We start from the raw sequence: 26,310 nt of genomic DNA on the forward strand, positions 1-26,310 counted from the left end.
GGGTGTTAGTAGATAGCTGGAAGAATAAACCCAGAGCCCCCCGGGCCACCAGCCCCCACCCTCACCCACTGTCCTGTGGGTGGTCTTTCTTCTTGGCGTTGTATCCATGGTGCTGCTGCACCGCCCTTGGTGCCGTGTGCCTCTTTCGAGTGAAGACGTTAACCTTAATATCAGGAATTTGATTTTCATTTTTAGCATTTTGATGGGGCAGGGGGTGCTTCTTTTCTTTTCTTTTCTTTTCTTTTAGGACTACCTGTATAATTTCAGGAACAAGCCCTGCTTTGTTATGCTGCCTTAATCTTACCTCACCTGGCCTAGATAACATGCATTCCAAATTGAGACTTTGCAGCGAGGCAGCTAAACAACAGGCTTGCTCATCTGGGTCATTTTCTAAGAATCAAAGGACATGACTGCAGTTTCCAGGTCTGCCTTTGGCCTTCTGGGTGAGAGCTGACATTTAACTGGTCTCAGCCTGTGAACTTGGGTATGATTAAATTTGCTGCCTGATTCATAACTTATAGGTGATTAAACTTGTTAAGTATTTTAGGCCTTTTCCTTCATTCATTTATTCAAACAAACAATTGTTGAATGAATGAGGACTTTGATTTAAAAACACATAGAACCCTGGCAGCTTGTAGATAGCAATTTTTTTTGTTTGCTCTCCTAAAGGAATTTCATTACCAAATCCTTATGAATCTTGAACCTCAAGAAGAATCCTTTCCTTTGTTGGAGTTTTAAATTTAGAATAATCAGACAATAGTGAAGCGTTCTGTTCAAAGCATTCCTTTCAGGCTACCCATTTATTATACACTGCTCTTAAGAAGAGATGAATTTGATTAGCATTGAGCATTCAGTTGGTGGTTTTGCATAGCTAATACCAGGGAGACATTTTCAAAAAGTTGTGCCTGCTGTTTAATACTATTATGTAGTCAACTTTTAATTATCTGTACAGATGATGGAATATAATCACTGACATACTCCAAAATAATTTCTTTTGGCTTTGGGAAGCATTGTGTGATGCTTCTATTTACCTTATATTCTGGTTTTGCTCAGACTAGTATTAAAATTGTGCCCCACTCATTGTGCACACAGCTCATCAAAGAAAGGCTGGGGAGAATGGCCCAAAGTATAGCAGGGCATTTGGGAAAGGTCAACTGGAATTTTTTTAATGTATTACAGATAATACACAGACTGAATGGCCCCAAAATTATTAATCTTGATTATTAAGTAGAAAATAATGGCCAAAAATTCACTGCAACTGCATAGGGAAGGAAGCTTCCAAGATTTCCATGTATATATATTCTTGTTGCCCCCTTTAGCATTTTCAAATTCTCTAAGAGCAAAGCCTCCTCAAGTCACACTCCAGGGAACACTACAGCAGAAAATGCTGTCAGATTCATGACCTCCAAAATGTGTTCTGCGTGTTGCCTGTGCTCCAGGTAGGCCTTTTGGGGGAACAGAAGGGCTGGTGCCTTGACCTATTAATGTTTCTAAATAATGTCACTGTTACTCGTGCTGGCTGTTCCTGTTTATTATTAAAAATACCTTTCTCCTCGTTCAGGTTAAGCTTGTTTTTATAGACAGCAATTACAGAAGAGAAATTAAGAGGACGTATCTTCTGCAGAGTAGCCTTTTGGATTTCACATGTCTTCGTCAGCCTGCCCCAGAGCTCCTCCCCTCCTCCCACTGTTAGCCCTAGTTGTCTGGTCCGTCTACCTCGTGATGGGTGAGACTGCTTGGTTCGCGCTTCGGAAGGCAAGGATAGCCAACTCTTCAGGGTGAGATGGCATGACCCCTAAGAGCAGAGGTGCTGATGCCCAGGATAAGAAAACCGTCTTTGGTTGCACACTTTGGTGTGGGGCCAGTCCTTGCTAAGCTGGTAGGAAAGTGTCTGGCCCCACTGTCCTGGCCGATGGATCAGTGGGGTCTGGTCGGCATTGCTGGCCTTCAGCAAGTTGGAAGCTGCCTGCAGTATGTTTTGCTGGCCTGTCTGCCTGCCATCTGGTCATAGCTTTGCTTGCTTCCACCTTTTCTGGTGGACCTTGGAGGGCAGCTGTGCTGATGCACCCAACACCTCGTCTCCCCAGCTGGACACCAAGCCTGGAAGAGCCTTGGGAGGGGTGAGGTGTGGCTCATTGGCAGAGGACAGTTTCTAAGCTTACAGTCTTTCCAGGCAGTCAGCATGGCAAATGCAGCCATGGCAACCTGCAGCCTCCATGCACCCTGGAACAGAGCTGAACTTAACGTGCTTGTGAAACTGAGTCTGTTACGAGGCCCCAGGTGCCGTTTTCCTCCTGTCAACCCGCTCTCTGTGTTTGCTGACCTCCCCATGGTTTCCACAGCAGGGAGCTAGTGTACTTCTGTCCTCACCTGTTCCCGTTAGGACCTGCTCTGAGAAAAGGAAGAGGAAAACTAGTGTCCAGATGCCTGCTAGATATGTGGTCTGGGCCATGTACTTTTATATACATAACTGAACCTCAGCTTTGCACCAACCTTCTACATAAGACAGGTGATGAACTTGAGAGTCAAGCCAGTAAATAACTTCCCCAAAGTTGCAGAGCTGGAGCGCAGTAAAGCTAAGATTAGGATTCCACTTTGATTCAGAATCTGTCCTCTTCCCATGTGTGTTTGTGTGTGTGTCTGTGTATTTCTCTTTTTGGATATCTGAATATTCCACTTGCCTGGTAGTATATTGTTCTGAAATTTAAAGAGAGAAAGACCCTCTAAACCAAAGGAAAGGCTCTAATTATGTAGCTTCAGGTATCGGTGAGCTGGTGGAGGGCTGTGATCTTAAAACCATACCGCGTTGGTAACCAGCCCCTGCAAGGTATGACAGGCTATGTAGCGTGCATCAAAGCATCAGTGTTAACCGACTCCACTTCTTTTACTTAATGCTACACTGCTTGCTTTTATTTCCAGCACAGTTTAGAACTCAGCTGCCTCTCTGCTATTCTCGTCCAGAGAGGTGTGCTTCTCTGGTCTTCTCCTAATAAAACTTTAATCTGTGCTGGGAGCCCAGATCTTTGACTTTCAGCCTTCTCCGCCAAGGTGGATTTGGCAGCAGCGGTACTTTTAGGAATGTGCCTTCCCTTTGCACTGAAAGGAGCTTCCTGCTGCTTCTTCAGGGGCCAGCAGTGTCCTCAAACAGGAGAGACGTTTTTTCCAAAGAAACATCTTCCTGCCTTGCTGCTGTAATGGTGACCAGCGGAAGGTGTGGTCCATACATGCCCGGCAGGGCGGAGGGGCATGGGCAAGCACATCCTCTGTCTTACACATTGGAGACACTGACGAAGTTCCCTTACAAAGGCCAAAGGAATTTTCCTTCTTCCACCTGAGGTGTTCATAACCTCTAATTTGCTCACCAAGCCTCTTGTAGAAAGGAGCTAGAGCTCAAGCCACCGGCAGGCAGCCACGGAGCCGCGGCTCGCATCCCAGAGCGGTGGCGCTCCTCTGTGGGTGCTGGGGTGCAGATGCGGGGGGAGAGGTGGCCAGGGATCCCCTGGCCCAGCACCCTGGAGGGGTGCGCTTTAGCCAGCGGACCCCCACCAGGGGCAGTAAGGACAGAATGGGAGGGGCCGAGATGGGCATGTGGGTGGGTGGTCCAGCTTGTTGGAACAGCTCCTTGCCAGACCTTATAATAAATGTTTAGCTTTTCTTTGCTCTTTGCCTGGCAGTGGAGCACACAGCCCTCTGACCGTACTGCTCCGTCTTGGGAAAGGGCTTCTCTTGGGCTGCCGCAATGTTTGATGTTGCACCTGGTGCTTGGGGCTTGGAAGTGGGTCCTGACCTCATTTCCCTTAGGAGTTTACAGGGGTGGGGGGAGGACTGATTCATCTCTCATTGGGCGCTGACAGTGAAATACAGTCATTCCCCTGAAAAGATAACCTAGTCGCAAATAAGCCAGACATGCTTTTAACATAACATTGGAATACAAACTCATTTTAAATTAAAGCTTTTTGTAGCTGTGGAAAATGACTCTGTTTTAGTAAGATCCTTACATATCAGTTGTTACAGTGGAGTCCTATAAAATGTGTTGATTTTTATATTTTTGCTGATCTTGAAAATGGTCTCAAATCTGTGGTTTCAACTGAGGCTATAGGCACATATTTTCCCCATCACATTTGTGGGTGCCCAGCACCAGATAGTGAATATCCAAAAGGGCTTACTTTCATTACCACACTTTCAGTAGAAAATAAATGGGAGCCGGAGAGATTTTTTGACCAAGAAGGAAATATTAGCGCTCTGAGCACTGCCTGGCTGGCTTCCAGCTTATTGGCCTAAAAAGAGAAGGCACCACCCATGTGATTAAAATAAGGCCTCTTGGCCCTACTTAATTAAAACAGCGCGAGACTCCAAAAAGAAGCGTAAGGCTTCCCTGATAGATGCCCAAAGCCCTCAAATAGGTGGCCTCACAGCGGTCGTCACATGTATGTGTTTGTTTTACTTTTCATCACATCCAGTTTTTCACATGCCACGTGTAGGTGAAGGCCTCGAATCTTCCTTCTGCCCCGACTTGCTGCCTTTCGGGCATTTTCCTGCTTGTTGAGGCTCCAGTAAGAAACAGACCAGGATCGAGAAAGAACTCGAAAACATGGTCAGAATAACCTGATATTATTCAGCGAGTGGTTGCTACCAGTGATAAATGGCTGTAGGGAAGAAAGCTGAAACTGTTGAGTATGTTTCAAGTCCGCTACCCTGTTCTGTGTTCCAGTTAGTTAAAGAAGTAGACTAGTTCCTCTCCCGGTAAATGTCTGTGTCCGCTCTGGTGTCGTCGTCCTCCTACATGTTACTATTCTAGCAATAGAGGTTGTGCTCATTGCCTCTCCTCGTGCCCTTTGCTTGCTGACTGCACTCAGACCCAATCAGGTGCATAGAGACACACCAGGGAAAGATGGAGAACTGGCTGGGCTGGAGCTCGGACGTGGAGCCAGGGCCAAAGAAAGGTTCAGCAGCCCCAAGCTCTGATGTTGGTCTTTTGGAGAAGGAAGAAGCTGTGTTCCTCTAACCTGAAGCCTGTTGAACCTAATTACAAAGGTTTTCTGTTTTTGTTTTTGTTTTTAACTTTGCTAGTCTAAAAGAAAAGCTAAGAAGACTTTTCTTTATCTATTTTAGCTATTTCTCCACTTCTAATGTTAAAAGAAACCCACCTCTCTCAATTTGCCATAGTTTTGTGTATTTTAAGCTTATTCATGACCTCCTGTTCCAAATGGGAAGTCACTTTCAGGACCTACTGTAGTCTAGAGCATTCTTTGACACTATTGGTAGCCACCCTGCTAATGAATAGAATAACTGGGAAATAAATTCATGTAGAGTTTTCAGATTATTTACCCTCAGTCCAGTCTAAGTTGTTGGTTTGCCATATTTGAAGGTTAGAAAATAAACATACCTTAGGAAGTAGCTCACATTCATTGTATTTAGTGAGAATAAAGTGTAAACTCACAACGTGACTGAGAGATTATAGGAGATTTACTTCTTTGTGGATAGTTATAACTTGGACCTATAAAAGAATACACCAGCTTTAGATCAAATAGATCTTCTTATTGATTTTAAAAAGGATTTAACAGTTAAAAAAATAATGGGGTTCACTGCTGGTAGGAATGTAGTTGACATGCCCACTTCAGAAAACAATTTGTCAGTAGTTGTGTACAAGTGAATATTCCTATGTCCTGTGACCCAGCCAATCCATTTGTGGGCAGTACCCCAGAGAAACTGGGGTTTCTAATGGAAATAGCATTGTTTCTAACAGAAAAAATAAAAATAACCCAAGAAACTAAAAAATTAAAAACCCATCAGTAGAAGAATATTTAAAAATTCACAGAAGGTACTGTTGTACAGCAGTGAAAATGAATGAGCTACAGCTACTCACAAAAACACAGTTAAATCTTAGAAACAATATTGTATGAAAAAAACTAGTCACAGGAGACTCCATATAATGTGATAGAATTATTGACAAAACTCAAAATCAAGCACAATAAAATTATGTGATTTAGGGAATGATATATACAAAATACAGGACTGTGATCCTCTAGAGAAGAGCTTAGGGAAGCAGCAAATAGGTAGATTCATTAATACTAGTAACATCTTAACTGAGATGGTAGGTTTATGGTAATTGTTCTATTGCTATGATTCTTAGATTATATACATGTTGCATACATTCTTGAGTAGATCTCAAATTTTGCATAATACAAATATATATATTTTTTGGATTTAAAGGAATTTTTTCCATTTTTATTGAGGTATAATTGATAATAGCACTGTATAAATTTGGGGTGAGCAGCATAATGATTTGACTTACATATGTTGTGAAATGATTGCCAAGATAAGTTCAGTGAACATCCCTCATCTCATATAAATACAAAAAAAGAAAAAGGAAGAAAAAATATTCTTTTTCCTTGTGGTAACTCAGGATTTCCTGTTAACAACTGATAGATACCATACAGCAGTGTTACCTATAGTCACCATGTTGGGCATTACATTTTAAAAATACAAGTATTTAAAGGTGATAATGTAAGCCAGAATATCCCCTTCTTGCTACCACATTTAACCTGTTACATATCATCCACCATCCCAATGCCTTGACGTCACCCAAGAGAGAAGGTGTGGACCAACAGCAAGACCCTGGGGTCATTTGGGTGGCTGAGCACAGAGGGCGAGGCTGACAGTAACCTCTATGTGGACTGAGATGGAAGACCCAGCTCTGTCCTCCTCTGCCTGTCACATGCCTAAAAAATTTTGGGGCATAGAGGACCGAGAACCCAGCTAGTAAGGCTTGATGACCTCTTCGAAAATCCTTATTTATTGTCCCAGCAGCAACTAGCAGTTCTGAATGTGGACAGTCAGCTTGCAGACATTATTATGAGACACTTGTTCTTTTGCTGCCCATTGCTCTTTTATGAGCAAAATACAGCCTTTGAGTGAGGTGGGATTTGGCACATGTATGGTGATGTAATATATTATGTGGCCAGGCAAATTGTCACTGGCTCAAAAGTTCAGTCTCGAGAATTTAAAAGCGGATATATGAGAAATTGGTCCATGTGGGAATAAGAAGTACAATAAAAGTGGAAAGTGTGAGCCAGTCCCTGTGTCGGCTTCCAGAGTGCTGCAGTTCTCTGCTGCTGAGATGCCTCATCAACAAGGAGCTGGCCTGAGCTGGGGGGCCGGGGGGCTCGGCAGAGCTCCCCGGGAAATCGTCTGAATGAATGGAGTGATGTGTGACAAGCTGGTGCTGGAGGCGGTGCCTTACTCCAGATTTCCATTAAATGAATGTGTGAATCAATACCTAACTGAACGTTTGTCGTGAGAACACGCAGAGGCCCCTGTGCAGCTTGTTATTTTTCAGACTAATTCTCAGACAGGAAAATGTGCAGCAAGTCTATTTGCTAAAATAGTTTCAACATCTTTTATGTAATGCTGATACATCTGGAAGTGAAAATGCTAAGAGTTTCATTTCACTAAAAATGGAATTTTTTTTTTAACCTTTAAATTCAGATCACATTTAGTCACATTTTCACCATAGTCCTAAGAGTATCAAAGTGTGCGTATTCACTGACACATTAAGTCAGTATTTACTGAGAATATCTTACGTGCAAAGAAGTGTGTAGGTCAGGAAAAATGCAGAAAGAGCTGGTCAGGGAGTGTAAGGGGCTCACAGTCTAGGGAGGAAGGCAGATCATTACACGGCCGGCCAGACAGAATCCATGCGGGAACATGTCGCAGAGGAAGTAACATCTGAGCTGAATCTTAAAGGAAGAGGAACATAAATGAATAAGGACATTCCCTGTTGAGGGAACAGCATAAATAAAGAGGGATTTTGCCTAAAATAAATTTCTAAGATTTCACCAGATTTTATGACACAGAAGCAAGCAACACAATAATGAAATTATCAGTAAATTCAGAGAAAAATTGTCTCAGTAAGTTTAAGGCTGTTTTTGCTAAATGGGTTTGTTCTACCTTCCCATCTTACTTCTGTTGCAAAGAACAATATATTTGCATTATGGTAAACTGGTCAATAGTTTGGGCCAATGAAGGAAATTATAATTCAGTTTAAAAGTAATTAAATGTTCTAGTGGTAAAACAATCAGAAGTTACGAATTTAGCATTTTTATATTTCCCTCTGTAATGAGTAGACATCTCAGGAAATGGTTAAGTCCCAATTACAAATCGAACTTGCTTTGGGTGTTACATTTATCACAGAGATAAAGATAAATTGAAAAGAGAAATCCCAAAATGCAGTAATGGTGGTACTTTATATTTCACTAGCAGACAGTATATAAAATACTTTACTGTTCATTATTTCAATTAGGCCGATATGCAAGAGAAAGTGTAATATAGTACCAAATGGTAAGTTTGCTTTGTGGAATAAATTATTACCAGTTCATTCTGCTCAATTGTGTGCTGTGTAGCATTTGTAGACAAATCATTCTTACATTATTTTTTTCCTAAAAAACTGTTGCAAAATTGTTCTGCCTCTTTTTTGCTTCTTAAATGGTCTGCTTCATTAAATTTTAGCAATTCTAAATCAGAATAGCATCTAAGAGACAACACATGAAATGTGTTTGCTATTAATTCAAACTTTTGTTGGCATATTCGTTAGACAAATACATAATATTTATTTATAAATCACATTACTCTGTGCAATAATTAGAAGAAATGGAGTGAATATGTATCTCTATCTTGTTTTTTTAGCAAAAGAAATAATGTACAGTAAGCATTTCTAATTATTTCAGCTAAATGTTTATAATGCTTGAATGGTAATATTTGTTGTTTCTATTACTTAGATTTTGTAAATGATGTTTGTACAGAAATAGTTCTTTCCTCTGGATGCTTTTGTATCTTTACACATGTACTGAAGATTACTGAAACAATAATTTGTCTTTCAGCTACAGTAATAAAACTCTTCTTTATTCTTAGTTTGCTGGGTACCTCTTTAGCCCTGTTTATGGCCTCACAGAGATGCTAATGCTAATTAATGTTTTAATAGGAAAACATGTTGGCAGATAAAACTGTTAAATTTGAGCATGAATAATAAATTCAACTTGGTTGCCCCAATGGTAATGTTGACAGTAATACTGATTATATAATTAATATTTATGGAGTCCTTCCAGGGTGCTGAGTTTTATGCTGAGTTATATGACATTTTACTTATATATATTATTTATTTTTCCTAACTGCTCTGTGAGGTAAGCATTATTATGCCCATTTTACAGATGAATTTATAACCATTTTGCCTCACATTTACTAATAATTAAAATAAACTATATTTTAAATACTCAACTCTGGAGCTTTGCACATGTGAAATATGTATGCATGTATGATATATACCTGTGTGTATATTTATAATATATATGCATATATATTATATATATATATATATAAATCTTTTTTTGTTCATTCCACATATATTTAGATACCGACTATTGATGTACCAGGCTGCTGTGCTAAACTTAGGGTTAGTGTGAGAGGCAATACCCCTCCTTTCCTTTAAGGGATTTATGATGTATTGGGAGAGATGAGCTTGCTTAAGACATAAGTACAAGAAAATATGATAATTGCTCTAATAGGGCTAACATGGGGTGTTGTAGAAAAATGGAGAAAGAAAGTGTTGGAGAGGGCTTCTAGAAAAGCAGCCCCAACTCTGAGACTTACAGAATGAGTTTGAATTTGCAAAGAGGATGTGCAGAGGGCTCAGAATAGACCAGGGTATGGAGATGAACAGGAGTAAGGCAGGGTTGGTCAGGGAGCTGCTGGGTTCGGAGGGGCTGAGGGTCAAGTGCAGCTGGAGGAGTGACACGGTTGGCCGGGTCAGGTCACAGGGGCTTTTAATGCTGCTCAGAGGAGTGTAGGTAGACCTTACACTCTGTTGAAAAGCCCTCAGCAAAGGAATTCAACAAACTCTAATTAAATTATGATAAGGGTTGTCCAAGGTCCTTCCCTCCCTCTCTCCTTCTCTCCTTCCCTCTTCCTTCCTTTTCTCGTTTATTCATTCAGCAGGTTTTTGTGATGTGCTTATAAAGTGCCAAGCATGTGTTGAGTACTGAGGATGAAAGGGTGGGTGAGAGCAGACACAGTTCTTCCCTCCTGGAGCTTACTGATTAGTGTGTAAAAGAAGCATCAATCAATGAATATGACAAAAATGCATAGTTGCAAAGTTGACCAATGTAACAAGGGAGTGTGATTCTAGAAAACCGTGTAGTAGGAGGCAGTAGACCTGGCCAGGGAGGTCAGGGGAGCATGATTCTAGAAAACATGTCAGTGAGTCAGCCAGACTGGTCAGGAAAGGCTCCCCTGAGAAAAGTACTGACTGAGCTGGGAGTTGAAAGAGACAAGATACAAGGTCGTGTGATGAAGAAGGTGAGTGATCTGGGGAGAAGTCTTAAGAGAGAAGAGATCATGTGCGAAGGCCCTGAGGCCTAGGAGAACAAGTTGCTTTTAAGGAATTGTAAGAAAGCCAGGCTGGAAATGAGTGTGAGGGCTGGACCTTACCATAAGGGGGTCATGAGAATCTAAGCCCAGTGGAGAGCCATTGCATCACGTTAAGCAGGAGCTGACGGTGGAGAATGGGCTTTAGGGTGGCAGGAGTGGAAGCAAAGGCCAATTAGGTGGCCAGCACAATAGTCCTGATGAGCTATGATGGTGGGCAGCTGAGGGCAGACATAGTGGTGCAGGGGAGAAGTGGAGAGATGGGTGCTGGTGGGAGAATCAGTGGCTGGGTGGTTGATATGGGGCATAATTTGGGAACAGAAGATGTCAGGATACTGACAGTACCACTGCAGAGCTAGGCAAACCTAGGAGAGGGCAGAATCCACTCTACTTGGATTTCTGGAAACCGTCAGGGGAGGGGGGAGAAAGAAATCCTGAAGAACTGAGGTGCAAGGTTGGCCTTGAAGAATGAGTAGGCAGTTTTTAGGTGGCAAGGAGGGGAAAGGCATGCTAATCAAACGGAAGGCATGCACAAAGGCACAGAGGCATAACCAGAGAATGCAAATAACTGTCTATATGTATACACGTCACAAAAGGGCAGTTAACATGGGACCCATAAATAACTTTGTTGGTTTCTTGATATGCTCTTACCTATTTTATGTTGGAACGATTCTAAGATCAACCATATGTAGGATTTGTAAGTAGGTAAAATAAGTTTAAGTATTTTCTTAAACCACAGACATAATATAATATTATAGAAATTCTTCTCTTTATTTCCATATCATAAATTAGGAATTCACATTTGGCCCTTGATTTTATTATTTGCCTTCTTTCTAATAAAATTTAGCCATTTAAGTAGGAATTGGATTTTAGATTTTTCTTTTGTGCTTTGGCATCTGGATTTGGGATTAGTTGGCATTTTTAATTTACTAAAATAACTATAATTTACTCTTGATTGAAATAGGAACATGTAGATTTCAGTTTAGCTTGGGAATCAAAATTAAAGGACAGTCAAATCCAAAAGTTAGTAATGCTAAGACTGGTGACATGTCAACTCTGGGGAAAAATAAAGTGATGCTGATTTATATTTAACTTTTTAATAAAAAGTACAGGAGTGTTAATAGCAACATTTCAGACAGATGTATAGTACTGGAATTATGATTATGGCCTCTGTGAACAATATTGGCTTAAATGTCTACTAGCTAAACAAACTGTCAGTTTCATCCTTAATAGCAGAGATAGTAGTGATTACCAGCTACTTCACATAGCATAAGGCATTAGCACCATGCCAAGGGCATAGTAAGTGTTCAATAAATGCTAGTGATAACTTTGAATGCCACTGGTACCATGCTTTCCCTGAGTCACCATCAGAGCAGCACATGTGAACGTGAGTCAGGCTGTTATAGCAAATACATGAACTGAATTTGCTTAACTTTGTAGCTTAAAGGAATCTCAGAGAGCATCAAAATCAGTAATGGTCTGAACATTTTCCAAAGAACTAGTTTTTATTTCTCTGATGGTTTAGAATCATTAGGCAGAAAAGAAGGAAGAACAGGAGCATTGTGATGGTCAGAGGATGGATGGGAAGCAGCCCTTGGCAAGAACCCTCTCATCCCCAGAGAAGAGGACCGTTCTGTCTGCTTGCTGAGTTTTTGACATTCTGATTTAAGAACTATGTGTGTTTCTGTGTGAGAGAGAGAAATTATGCAAATATGTTTCTCCTTGCTGTGACCTCAAGCTAATGTGAATGAAGGCCACAGAAAGCTGCCTAACTCAGTGCGAATATTATTTTTATAATTACAGGCCTAGGCATTCTACATTGAGTGTCTCTACTGCCACCCTTTCTACTCAAGCAAAATCTCTGTGAAAAGATCCGCTGGAAAGGAACTGACTGCTTATGATTCTTCATTGTGATGAAAGCACACGGTACAGGTAAATATCTCCAAAATCTTTAACACAAGTAACTACCATTTAATTGTAAGGCCCCCAAGATAGCGGTGGGGATGTATACATATCTCTTCTCATAGGTGCACACACACAACAAACATACATTTGTAGATTCACATACTCTCCATCTATTTATTCTTTCTCTCTCTTCCATAAAAATGGAATCCTTCTCCTTTTTGTGGGAAAGAAACTAACTTCTGTTTATTTTGCAATCTTGGACTAGGACGGATGACAAGGCATTGATAAGAAAGGGATAATTCTCATGATGATGTTCATAAATTCAGCTAAAGATTGCCCTCCGATGCTGGTAGGGAACAATACAACATGTACTATCATCTAACCTCTTTGTTCTCCTTAACAATGTAATAATGAACATCTTTTCATAGCAACAGATTTTTATCTACAATATGACTTTCAGTGATTATACAGTAACCATGGAATGCATATCCTAAAATACATTTAATTGATCCTTTCTAGTTGGACATTGAGGTTCTTTCTAATTTTTTTGCTTTTATGCTAGTAAGAATGTTCTTATAGCTTTATATTAGTTGGCATTTTTAATAGTTTCCTTAGGATATTTCCTTAGCAGTAAATGGCTCTATTTAAGAGTTTTAAAGATTTTTGATACTTGCTGCCAAATTGCTTTCTAATAAAGTCATACCAGTTTGTATTTTCAGAGGCAGAGTATGAGAATGTTGGTTTCCATACAGTTTTGCCAGTGCTGAGAATTTTGAAAACAGAGTTTTTGCCAATTAATTGTAAGAAATTGCATCTTCATTTGTTGTTTTTTTTTGGGACGGGAGGGAGGTCATTTGTTTGTAAATCATACTATTTTGAAGAACCTTCTCCAGACAATAGCATGCTTAAAACTTACTAGTTTTTGGCATCTGAGAAGTGATACTAAATCAAGAAGGCACGGAAGGGTCCTAGGAAATTTAAAGCTTTCCCCTCTTTTGGGTCAGTTTTAGACAACCATGATGTCAGGAGATCTCTATTTTTTCAATGGAAACCATAGTTTTTAATTTCTTAATAAGAATAAACAGGTATTTAATTAGCATCCCTCATTAAATGTGGATCTGAACTTAATACTGCTCGGTTAAAATATACTTGTGTGTATATGTGTGCATGTGTGTGTGTATGTGTGTACATGCATATGTGTGTGTGTATACATATGCAGATACCATCCCAACATTGTGAGTGTGATTAAATATAACTGCATATTTAAAGATGGAAGAACAATCCCAAATGAATAGTCTAACGTCACAATTATCAAAATTGGAAAAAGAAGAACAAATGAGGCCTAAAGTCAGCAGAAGGAGGGACATAATAAAGATCAGAGAAGAAATAAATAAAATTGAGAAGAATAAAAAAATAGAAAACATCAATGAAAACAAGAGCTGGTTCTTTGAGAAAATAAACAAAATAGATAAGCCTCTAGCCAGACTTATTAAGAGAAAAAGAGAATCAACACACATCAACAGAATCAGAAATGAGAAAGGAAATGTCATGACAGACCCCACAGAAATACAAAGAATTATTAGAGACTACTAAGAAAACCTATATGCTAACAGCTGGAAAACCTAGAAGAAACGGACAACTTCCTAGAAAAATACAACCTTCCAAGACTGACCAAGGCAGAAACAGAAAATCTAAACAAACCAATTACCAGCAAAGAAATTGAAGTGGTAATTAAAAAACTATCCAAGAAAAAAAACCCCGGGCCAAATGGATTTACCTCGGAATTTTATCAGGCATACAAAGAAGATATTATACCCACTCTCCTTAAAGTTTTCCAAAAGATAGAAGAGGAGGGAATACTCCCAAACTCATTCTATGAAGCCAACATCACCCTAATACCAAAACCAGGCAAAGACCCCACCAAAAAAAAATTACAGACCAACATCCCTGATGAACGTAGATGCGAAAATACTCAATAAAATATTAGTAAACCGAATTCAAAAATACATCAAAAGGATCATACACCATGACCAAGTGGGATTCATCCCAGGGATGCAAGGATGGTACAACATTCGAAAATCCAACAACATCATCCACCACATCAACAAAAAGAAAGACAAAAACCACAATGTCATCTCCATAGATGCTGAAAAAGCATTCAACAAAATTCAACATCCATTCATGATCAAAACTCTCTGCAAAATGGGTATAGAGGGCAAGTACCTCAACATAATAAAGGTCATATATGATAAACCCACAGCCAACATCATACTGAACAGCAAAAAGCTGAAATGTTTTTCTCTGAGATCGGGAACAAGACAGGGATGCCCACTCTCCCCACTGTTATTCAACATAGTACTGGAGGTCCTAGCCACAGCAATTAGACAAAACAAAGAAATACAACCAATCCCAATTGGAAAAGAAGAAGTTAAACTGTCACTATTTGCAGATGACATGATATTGTACATAAAAAACCCTAAAGACTCCACTCCAAAACTACTAGAAGTGATATCGGAATACAACAAAGTTGCAGGATACAAAATTAACACACAGAAATCTGTGGCTTTCCTATACACTAACAATGAACTAATAGAGAAATCAGGAAAACAATTCCATTCACAATTGCATCAAAAAAAATAAAATACCTAGGAATAAACCTAACCAAGGAAGTGAAAGACCTATATTCTGAAAACTACAAGACACTCTTAAGATAAATTAAAGAGGACTCTAGCAAATGGAAACTCATCCTATGCTCTTGGCTAGGAAGAATTAATAACGTCAAAATGGCCATCCTGCCCAAAGCAATATACAGATTCAATGCAATCCCTATCAAATTACCAACAGCATTCTTCAATGAACTGGAACAAATAGTTCAAAAATTCATATGGAAACACCAAAGACCCTGAATAGCCAAAGCAATCCTGAGAAGGGAGAATAAAGTGGGGGGGGGATTTCACTCCCCAACTTCAAGCTCTACTACAAAGCCATAGTAATCAAGACAATTTGGTACTGGCACAAGAACAGAGCCACAGACCAGTGGAACAGATTAGAGACTCCAGACATTAACCCAAACATATATGGTCAATTAAAATTTGATAAAGGAGCCATGGACATACAATGGGAAAATGACAGTCTCTTCATCAGATGGTACTGGCAAAACTGGACAGCTACATGTAGGAGAATGAAACTGGATCACTATCTAACCCCATACACAAAAGTAAACTCCAAATGGATCAAAGACCTGAATGTAAGTCATGAAACCATAAAACTCTTAGAAAAAAACATAGGCAAAAATCTCTTGGACATAAACGTGAGTGACTTCTTCATGAATATATCTTCCCAGGCAAGGGAAACAAAAGCAAAAATGAACAAGTGGAACTATATCAAGCTGAAAAGCTTCTGTACAGCAAAGGACACCATCAATAGAACAAAAAGGTACCCTACAGTATGGGAGAATATATTTATAAAGGACGGATCCAATAAAGGGTTGACATCCAAAATATATAAAGAGCTCATGCACCTCAACAAACAAAAAGCAAATAATCCAATTAAAAAATGAGCAGAGGAGCTGAACAGACAGTTTTCCAAAGAAGAAATTCAGATGGCCAACAGACACATGAAAAGATGCTCCACATCGCTAGTCATCAGAGAAATGCCAATTAAAATCACAATGAGATATCACCTCACACCAGTAAGGATTGCCACCATCCAAAAGACAAACAACAAATGTTGGCGAGGTTGTGGATAAAGGGGAACCCTCATACACTGCTGGTGGGAATGTAAATTAGTTCAACCATTGTGGAAAGCAGTATGGAGGTTCCTCAAAAAGCTCAAAATAGAAATACCATTTGACCCAGGAATTTCACTTTAGGAATTTACCCTAAGAATGCAGCAGCCCAGTTTGAAAAAGACAGATGCACCCCTATGTTTATCACAGCACTATTTACAATAGCCAAGAAATGGAAGCAACCTAAGTGTCCATCAGTAGATGAATGGATAAAGAAGATGTGGTACATATACACAATGGAATATTACTCAGCCATAAGAAGAAAACAAATCCTACCATTTGCAACAACATGGATGGAGCTAGAGGGTATTATGCTCAGTGAAATAATCCAGGCGGAGAAAGACAAATACCAAATGATTTCACTCATATGTGGAGTATAAGAACAAAGAAGGACTGTAGGAACAAAACAGCAGCAGAATCACAGAACCCAAGAATGGACTAACAGTTACCAAAGGCAAAGGGACTGGGGATGATGGGTGGGAAGGGAAGGATAAGGACTAGGAAAAAGAAAGGGGGCCTTACCATTAGCATGTATAATGTCAGGGGGACATAGGGAGGGCTGTGCAATACAGAGAAGACAAGTAGTAATTCTACAGCATGTTACTACGCTGAGGGACAGTGACTGTAATGGGGTTTGTTGGGAGGACTTCGTGAAGGGGGGACCCTAGTAAACATAATGTTCTTCATGTAATTGTAGATTAATGATAACAAAATGAATATAAATAAATATATATTAAAATATATATGTATGTATATATATATATATATATATATATATATAACTATGTCAGCAACATGTGTCTGGGACGCTGTAGTCACAGTGGAGATGCCTGCAGACTGCAGGCAACTTGGGCTCCCATTGCAGCGCTGCTGTTTTCTTGACATGTGACATTGGGCAAGTTACTTTTCATCTTGATGTCTAAGTTTATCAAATGTAGATAATAATAGTTCCTATCTCATAGGGCATTGTTGCCATCAAATATCTGTGAAATGTTGAAAATCCTATTTCTTTTTATTTTTAATTTAAGTATCATTGATATACAGTCTTATGAAGGTTTCATGTGAATAGCATTGTGGTTGCAGCATTCACCCATATTATCAAGTTCCCCTGCACCCCATCATAATCACTGTCCATCATCACAGTGAGATACACAGGAGTCACTACATGTCTTCACCATGCTGTACTTCCTTCCCCATGACCTACCTTTACGGTGTGTGCTAATCATTAATGCCCCCTAATCCCCTTCTCCTTTCCTCCCCACCCACCCTCCCCAAATCCTTCCCTTTGGTAACTGCTAGTCCATTCTTTGATTCTGTGAGTCTTCTGCTGTTTTGTTCCTTCAGTTTTTGCTTTGTTATATTCCACAGATGAGTGAAATCATTTGGTACTTGTCTTTCTCTGTCTGTCTTATTTCACTGAGCATAATACCCTCTAGCTCCATCCATGTTGTTGCAAATAGTAGGATTTGTTTTCTTCTTATGGCTGAATAATATTCCATTTTGAATATGTACCCCATCTTCTTTATCCATTCATCTACTGATGGACACTTAGGCTGCTTCCAGATCTTGGCTATTGTAATAGCGCTGCAATAACCATAGGGGTGCTTGTGTCTTTTTGAATCTGGGATCTTGTTTTCTTCAGATAAATTCCTCGGAGTGGAATTGCTGGGTCAAATGGTGTTTCTGTTTTTAGTTTTTTGAGAAACCTCCATACTGCTTTCCACAATGGTTGAACTAATTTACATTCCCACCAGCAGTGGAGGTGGGTTCCCCTTTCTCCGCATCCTCACCAGCATTTGTTATTCCTAGTCTTTTGGATGTTGGCCAAAAGTGTGGTGTGAGGTGATACCTCATTATGGTTTTAATTTGCATTTCCTTGATGATTAGCGATGTAGAGCCTCTTTTCATGTGCCTGTTGTCCATTCCAATTTATTCTTTGGAGAAGTGTCTATTCATATCCTCTGCCCATTTTTTAACCGGGTTTTTTGTTTCTTGGGTGTTGAAGTGTGTGAGTTCTTTATAAATTTTGGCTGTTAACCCCTTATCAGATAAATCATTTACAAATATATTCTCCCATACTGTGGGATGCCTTTCTGTTCTGTGGATGGTGTCCTTTGCTATACTGCTTTTTAGTTTGATGTAGTCCCATTTGTTCATTTTTGCTTTTGTTTTCCTTGCCCTAGGAGATGTGTTCAGGAAAAAATTGCTCATGTTTATATTAAGAGATTTTTGCCTTTGTTTTCTTATATGACTTTTATAGTTTCATGACTTACATTCAGGTCTTTGATCCATTTTGAGTTTACTTTTGTGTATAGAGTTAGACAATAATCCAGTTTCATTCTCTTACATGTAGCTGTCCAATTTTTCCAACACCATCTGTTGACAAGGCTGTCTTTTCCTCATTGTATATCTATGGCTCCTTTATCATTTATTAATTGGCCATATATGTGTGGGTTTATATCTGGGGTCTCTATTCTGTTCTTTTGATCTATGTGTCTGTTCTTGGGCCAGTACTGAATTGTCTTGATTACTGTGGCTTTGTAGTAGAGCTTGAAGTTAGAGAGCATAATCCCTTCAGCTTTGTTCTTCCTTGTCAGGATTGCTTTGGTATTTGGGGTCTTTTGGGGTTCCATATGAATTTCCGAACTATTTGTTCTAGTTTGTTGAAGAATGCTGTTGGTATTTCGGTATGAATTACATTGAATCTGTAGATTACTTTAGGCAGTATGGGCATTTTGACAATATTAATTCTTTCTATCCATGAGCTTGGGATAGATTTCCATTTATCTTTCTTAATTGTGTCTTCTTTAATTCCTCTCATGAGTGTCTTGTAGTTTTCAAGGTGTAGATCATACACCTCCTTGATTAGGTTTATTCCTAAGTATTTCATTCTTTTTGATGCAATTATAAATGGAGTTGTTTTCCTGATTTTGTGTTAGTTCATCATTAGTATATAGGAACACAACAGATTCCTGTGTATTAATTTTGTATCCTGCAACTTCACTGAATTCAGTTATTAGTTCTAATAGTTTACTTGGTGAATTCTTTTGGATTTTTTATGTACAGTATCATGTCACCTGCAAACAGTGACAGTTTAACTTCTTCTTACCAATATGGATGCCTTTTATTTCTTTGTGTTGTCCGATTGCTGTAGCTAGAACCTCCAGTACTATGTTGAATAAAAGCAGTGAAAGTGGACATCGTTGTCTTGTTCCCGATTTTAGAGGAAAAGCTTTCAGCTTTTCACTGTTAAGTATGATGTTGGCTTTAGATTTGTCATATATGGCCTTTATTATGTTGAGTTACTTACCTTCAATACCCATTTCTTGAGAGTTTTTATCATGAATCGATGTTGAATTTTGTCACATGCTTTTTTAGCATCTGTTGAGATGATCATTTGATTTTTGTCCTTCTTTTTGTTGATGTGGTGTATGATGTTGATGTATTTTCAATTATTACACCATCCTTGCATCCCTGGAATAAATTGCACTTGGTCATGATGGATGATCTTTTGATGTATTTTTAAATTCAGTTTGCTAGTATTTTGTTGAGTACTTTTGCATCTATCTTCATCAGGGATACTGGCCTGTAATTTTCTTTTTTTGTGGTGTCTTTGTCTGGTTTTGGTATTAGAGTGAGTGATGGTGGCCTCATAGAAGCAGTTTGGCAGTATCCCCTCCTCTTCTACTTTTTGGAAAACTTTAAGTAGGATGGGTATTAGGTCTTCTTTAAATGTTTGATAAAATTCTGCTGTGAAGCTATCTGGACCAGGAATTTTGTTCTTAAGTATTATTTTTATTGTCAGTTCAATTTCATTGCTGGTAAGTAGTCTGTTCAAATTTTCTGTTTCTTCCTGGTTCCATCTTGGAAGGTTGCACTTTCCTAGGAAGTTTTCCATTTCTTCTAGGTTATTCAATTTGTTAGCATACAATTTCTCATAGTATCCTCTAATAATTCTTTGTATTTCTGTGGTGTTCTTAGTGTGAAAATCCTATTTCAAAAGAATATGTAATGATAGGGGAAAATGATCATGAGAGAAGTAAAAATAGCAAAGTATGACCATAGCCATAGCATAATCCCAACCTTGTGAATTATTTTTTCCCTTCTTCCTCCTTCTTTTCATCCTCCTCTGGTATCCAAAATTAATGTGATTTATGTCTGACTGGGTTTAATTTGAATCAGTGGTGTCACCCAGTCCCAGCAAAGCTGCCCGACTGCAGGTGCCATTTGGAGAGCTATGTCACCCGGCCAGCCGGACCCTTGGAGCAGCCCTTGGTTGAGATCCAGTGAGTACCTGAGATCAGCAAACTTTGTGGCCTCTTGGAGCTGCATGTAGAGAGTCTCTAACCACCAGGCTCCACGTGTGAGCTGCTGTATGAGGGTCAGCTCAGTCCCTGATGCTAAGTAGGTTTCCTTTCACTAAAGGAATGAAAAGAAAAGGTGAATGAGAAGAAAGATGTGCTTTATTCTACATAAACACAAAAAGGGAACGTATGGGGTTGCATAGGGTTCGATCCTTTAGTGGCATCAGTTGAAAAGTAGGAGAAAGAATCAAAGAATTATTCGGCATTAAGGGGACATACAAGGTGACTTGTCTGGCTTCATCTTTCACTGGATACTCTGCAGCTCTTGTGCAAGTAGACACTACATTTGTTTTGGCCCAAGTTTGCAGTCTAATTTGAACAGCTCTGTATTTTTCTTAGGAGAGGAACCTCTGAATTCCATAGAAGACCATTTAGCTTAAAGAGTCCTCTTTAATGGTTCATAAATTACTCTCTTCTAAATGATTGTGAGGATGAATAAAAAAATAAAACTTGTGTTTATACACATACCTATATTATTTCAGTAAAATTAATAAACTTATAAAAGAAGAGAGGACAAGAAATGTGTTCACAGTTATAGGTCAGGAAAGGGGTTCATAATGTTCTGCCAAACTCCAGTGCAGTGCCGTGAGTGTAGGTAGCCAGGCTGCACATCACATTTGTGAGAATGGTAATAACACCACCATATGGCACATTTGGTGTTTGGACAGCACTTAAATTCCTCCTAAACTGCAGAATTAAGAGGGACTCAAACACAGGAAGAAACAATCCTCTAGCTGTGAATATCTGGCTGGTGGGAAGAAATGCAGGCAGGTTGATTATCAAGGGCTCACCACAATAAATTTCTCTAGGGAGGCAGAAGAGTGGGGAATACTTCACCGTATGTAACTGTGCTGTGGCCTCAGACCTGCGATCTAGCAGTTTGAGTTGTCTCCATGACCAAACCATTTTTGCAATCATGCAGGGAACCTATCTGTAAGCCCAGTCTGAATCATTGATGAAAACTCCCATACAACCTTTGGGTACCTTAGGAGTTGGCCAGTGCACAGCAAAATCACAACTTGTGAATCATAAGGAACTGAGACAGTGTCTTTAAATTCTAATCTCATTCAATTATTTATCACTCATTTATTCATTGAGCAAGTACCTCTTTTGGGGGCTACTGTGTATTAGAATAACTCTAAGCATTGGAGATCTACAATGTGCCAAGAAAGGCAAGAGGCTGCACTGGTGGAGTTGACATTTCTAAGGGAGATACAGGTGTCATCATCAAAACCAGGTTTGGGTAAACAGGGGAGCTGAACAGGACCATCAGATTGGAGGCATAGAGTGCCTCTGAAATGAGAAACTGGAGAAGGTCAGTGGAGAAAGACTTGATCTGGAAGGCATAAGGCAGAAAGAGCCAGAGAACAGTCAGGAACTGGCAGTGATGTGATCACTGTCAGCAGGACCAGACTGAAGAAGGTGGGGACGGAAGACAACTATAAACTTTGCTGAAATGCACAACTGCCAGGGCAGCACAAATAGTGCAGCTATTGGTCTCTCAGTTTCAGTGAGCAAAGTGATGGGCACCATTGGCAATCTGTATTTTAAGAAGTTGGGGCATAAATATATTTTGCTCTGAGACTCTATGAACGTGTTAGGCAGAAGAGGAGATGGCTCATGCCATGGGGCACTACTTGCTTTTTTGGCCACCAGCCAAAGGAAGAATTGGGTGGTCGCTTCATGAGAACACATTTACCTTATTCTAACTTTGACGACCTATAGCCCCTTTCTTACCTTATCCATCATTGTTCAGAGTCCAGAGTGAGATTAATTATGTAATTAATTCTCCCTTCTGTGCACAAGCATAATTAACTTTATTTGGTGACCTTTAAATAGATTTAAGCTCAGGAGCAAAATAGTTTCTTCAGTTGTCACCTTTGGCCCTTGTATGGGGTGCCCTGCCACAGTCAGCTTGTTTGTGGGATGGAGGCTATCCTGACCTCCCTCCCTCCATTCCGGGGTCCTCTTAGCGGTCTCTTAAATAACAAAATCCACTCAAGCCTTTCAAACCTTGGGTCTGCTACCACTGAAGGAGGACCTTTCCCGCTATTTTCTCCCTCCTGGTCATCTGCTTACTTCTGGGGCTCATGCCTCTACCGCACAGTTCACCCAAGTGCTTTTCCTTTCCTCAACAAGCCCAGGTTAGTTGAGCTTCCCCAGCCCCCAAGACTAAACCACCCAACCACACACACACACACACACTGTGCATTCTAGGATTTATAATGCACATTTCCATGGTTAGGAAAATCCTATTGATAGTCATTAAATATTTAAAGTAGAGATCTCCTCATAAATTCTCTTTCAGCGTAAGTATGTTCTTCCCTTTTCTACTCCAGGCCCTTCAGTCTGAAGGTGGCCTCCATAATTCATAGCCAGACTGGGGAAAAGGATTATTTTGAAACGAAACAGCAAAATGAAAGATGTAGAGACAAAAACTCAAGAGTACATAGCATTTTATGTACTATTTAAAGCTGTTTTGGAGTATATTAGAGTTTCTAAATTAATTTACCAGACTTCTGTATAAAGCATTTTATTCTTTGAAAGTCTTATAAATAATATGATTTCCCATGTCATTGTACAAACCTTCACATAGTTCTTTTAGCTTTCATGAAGTAAGGTAGAATATTTTGTCATTTGACAAAGTAAAAAATTGAAAAGGGTTGATACCAGAGCCTACTGTCCTGTCTTTCCATGTTGGGACCCTAAAGCAAAATGCTGAAGAGGTGTCCCCCTTCCTAACACACTAATGCTACCTCAGTGTTGGCTGACTGTGCCACTCCAAGTGTGCACAGTGATGGGAGGGAGAAATAGCAAAGTGTCAGTCTTCTCATGGTACTTCCCGTTACTGTCTTTCTTTCTCATAGCGTTTATCAAATGAGATGAAGCATTTTAATGTATTTTCTAAATGCTAGAGTGTTAGCTACTATAGCTTTTGATGCTACAGGATGTAGAAGTGGAAAGGGACATGATGAGCATTTAGTCCCCTTTTCCCCCTGACTCAAGACTCTCTCAATATCATTAGTACCTCTCATTTCACCAGTGTTCACACAGTGACTCATTGGTTGCTCACTGATTAGCAAAGGAACTGTTATCCTTATATGATTTAGAAATAATAGGAAGAACTTCTTGGGATTAATATACTTCTTTAGTTTGAGTTAACAAGACACAACATGCTTGTGCCCTGTGTGTCAAGTGGTCTCTAGAAGGACTGCCTTTCTAGGTTCAATGAGAAATGTGTCATTGATTTGGGTTTTCACTAAATGTTTTAGTAAAATTTTGGAAGTTGATTTGTAGATGTGGCAATTAGATTCTGTCCCTCCAGTGTTCTCTTCAGAATTCTTTTTCTGTTCTTCTTTTCTTTGAAGTGAGGGTAACAGGCAGCAGATCACTGAGAAGATCATAAACATATAAACCTTTAGGTCACGTCCTGGCCTGGCACATGGTTGGTGTTCAGTAAACCCTTATCTGCTACTCCTGCTGATCTCTCACTTCTCTCTTCTACTTCTCACTCTTGTTTTTTTCTTGAGGATCTAAAACAGATAAATACAGTCAAACAAAACAAGAAATTCAGTGCTGATATCATATGCCTCAGAAGCTGGGGCTGCATTTGATCCCAGTGGCAGACATGTGATCCTCTGTGTGTGTCTGTGGCTGAACCCACATTCAAGTGGAGCATCCTTGGTCTGGGGATCAGGAGAGCTTTGAACAAGGTACTCACTGACTCTGTGCCTCCAAGTTTTATATGTGTAACATGAGTGGGTTACCCTCTGAGCTTTCTTCCACTTCAGAAAATGAGCATCATCTTACACCCTTGAAGTTTGAAGGCCTTGACGCCCCTGTAGAGAGAACCTATGGAAAGTCCCAGGTGCTGTTTATATTCTCTCTGTGCATTTGCGTATATGCATCGCACGTTTTTTGCTCTGCTTCTTCCTTTATGCTCAGGTGGAGCTAATGACCTGCTCCTCTGGTGATGATGATAAAACGAAATAAAACAAAACTTCCCTGCACAAAGACAAGCCCCTTTCAGATGCTTAACCCCTTAAGCTAGTTTTCAGATGGCACAGAGGGAGCATCACTTCACTTGCCACTGAAATACAGCCATCTCTGGAGTGAAATTTGGCAGCTGTGTAACGGTTAAGCTGCAGTACTTACATGACAGTTTGGGGGAAAGAGTGAGACAGAAATAGCAGATTCCAAAATAATCCAATTAAAGCAGGGAAAGTGGAGTTGGGCAACAACAAGGGTGGATGGTTTGCCCCGAACGCTTATTATCTCTACTGCTCAGACAATGGAGATGTCAGCTCCAGAAGCTCTCTGGTGGCCGGGGTCAGGGTCTCCTACACACAGCCCGACCAGGGGGCTTGTCTGGTGTTCCACTGAGTTATAACCTCATGATTGTTTTTTCTCTCTCTCCCCAGTGGTCTAATTACCAGGCTGTGTTGGCACATAAATAGATCTGTCTCTTTAGAACCACCTCCTCCTTTTGCCCCCTGCATATGCTGAGAAGTTAGGGCACCTTGCAAATGGCTCAGGGAGGATGAGCTGGCAGACCGTTTCATCAGCGCTTCTGTTAAATTCAAGGATCTTGGTAGTAACAATGACCAGGAAGGAAGATTCAAGAAATGTACCTGGTAGACAAATGCTGTTGAATACAACTGTAAAATTCTGTGAGATTTTTCCGGAGTGGAAGTAACTGTGTAATAAAATGTCAGAGGAAGAACATGAAAGTAGCAGTGGAGAATTTAAAAATATAGACCGATGTGTGCAATGGCAGCAAACACAAAAGCAAGGGAAAGATTTGTCAACACAGTTGGAAATCATCGACTAGGGCCTCAGAGCTCCCCGAAGGGAGAGTCCAGGGAATGAAGGAAGCAGGTGCTAATGGAACTGGGCACTTTAGTTTAACGAGAAAAGATAGAACTTTCAAAAGAAATAGAGGTCTTGAAGGGTTAGTTTTTATTTAGAAGCCCATAAAATCTTTAGATAATGAGCAGACTTCACTTAATGTACTATTAAAAAGAGAGAACCAAAAATGAATTCAAGGAGGATTAAATACAATTCATGTCTTGCAAAAAAATAATGAGATTTGGTGTCAGAAACTCTGGTGCTGAGTCTCAGTTGTGCAGCTTATTAGTGGCCTTTGTAACCTTAGGGGAAATGTTTTAAAATCTGAAGGTTTTTTTTTCATCTATAAAATAGAGATAATTACAGTTAACAGGTATTGTGAGGATCAAGTGAGGTAACGCATCCAAAATGCTTGGTGGCCTGTAAAGCCCTCTACCTGTTATTTCTGTTGATGCAAACTGTTCGTAGAGTGTGGAGAAGCCATTGGGGAGCCGCCTGTGAGAATAGCTAAGAAGATGTAGAGGAAAAGTCTACTGGGTAAAAATGTAAAAATGCACATGAATTATTTTTTCTGTTCCCCATTTTTCTGGCCCAGAAATTCTTTTATTTTATGAGCAAATTTCCCAGGGACCTCTGTAGCCAAGTGGCCCACTCTCTGTGGGGCTATCACTACATGATTTTATAGTAAATATTTCCTCCGAGTACACCTTGAATAACAAACTAAAGGAAAAGAATGCTGTCTTGCTTCATTTAATAATCTTTACTTTGGAAAGCCTGGGCAGAGATAGGAGGGGCCTCTTGGGCAGGTTGCTAAATAATGATCTGAAATGAAGAAGGTGAAGCATGGTAAATCTTTACAGAATGTGGGCTGGCACGCTGAACATGCCTTGATGCACAGCCCATCTGTCTCATTAGCATGTCTCTTAATCACAGACTCCGTGAGGTGTCTGTTTGGCTGTTTCCTTAGCGCTTTATCTTAATCTCATA

General features: G+C 39.9%; 1 protein-coding gene across 3 annotated transcripts in view; it reads left to right on the forward strand.

The window, feature by feature from the left end:
* The first annotated feature begins 12,304 nt into the window (after positions 1-12,304).
* ATXN1 (ataxin 1) overlaps positions 12,305-26,310 on the forward strand; it is a 260,883-nt gene continuing 246,877 nt past the window's right edge. For 2 of the 3 annotated variants that reach the window (XM_036888806.2, XM_057494161.1), the window contains exons 1-2: positions 12,305-12,351; positions 12,590-12,673. The gene's annotated coding sequence lies outside the window, so the exon portion shown is untranslated. Of the gene's footprint in view, positions 12,352-12,589; positions 12,674-26,310 lie in introns of those variants that run through there. The other variant, XM_036889045.2, reaches the window with a different exon arrangement.

The sequence above is a fragment of the Manis pentadactyla genome, chromosome 16 (assembly GCF_030020395.1).
Source record: "Manis pentadactyla isolate mManPen7 chromosome 16, mManPen7.hap1, whole genome shotgun sequence".
NCBI lineage: Eukaryota > Metazoa > Chordata > Mammalia > Pholidota > Manidae > Manis > Manis pentadactyla.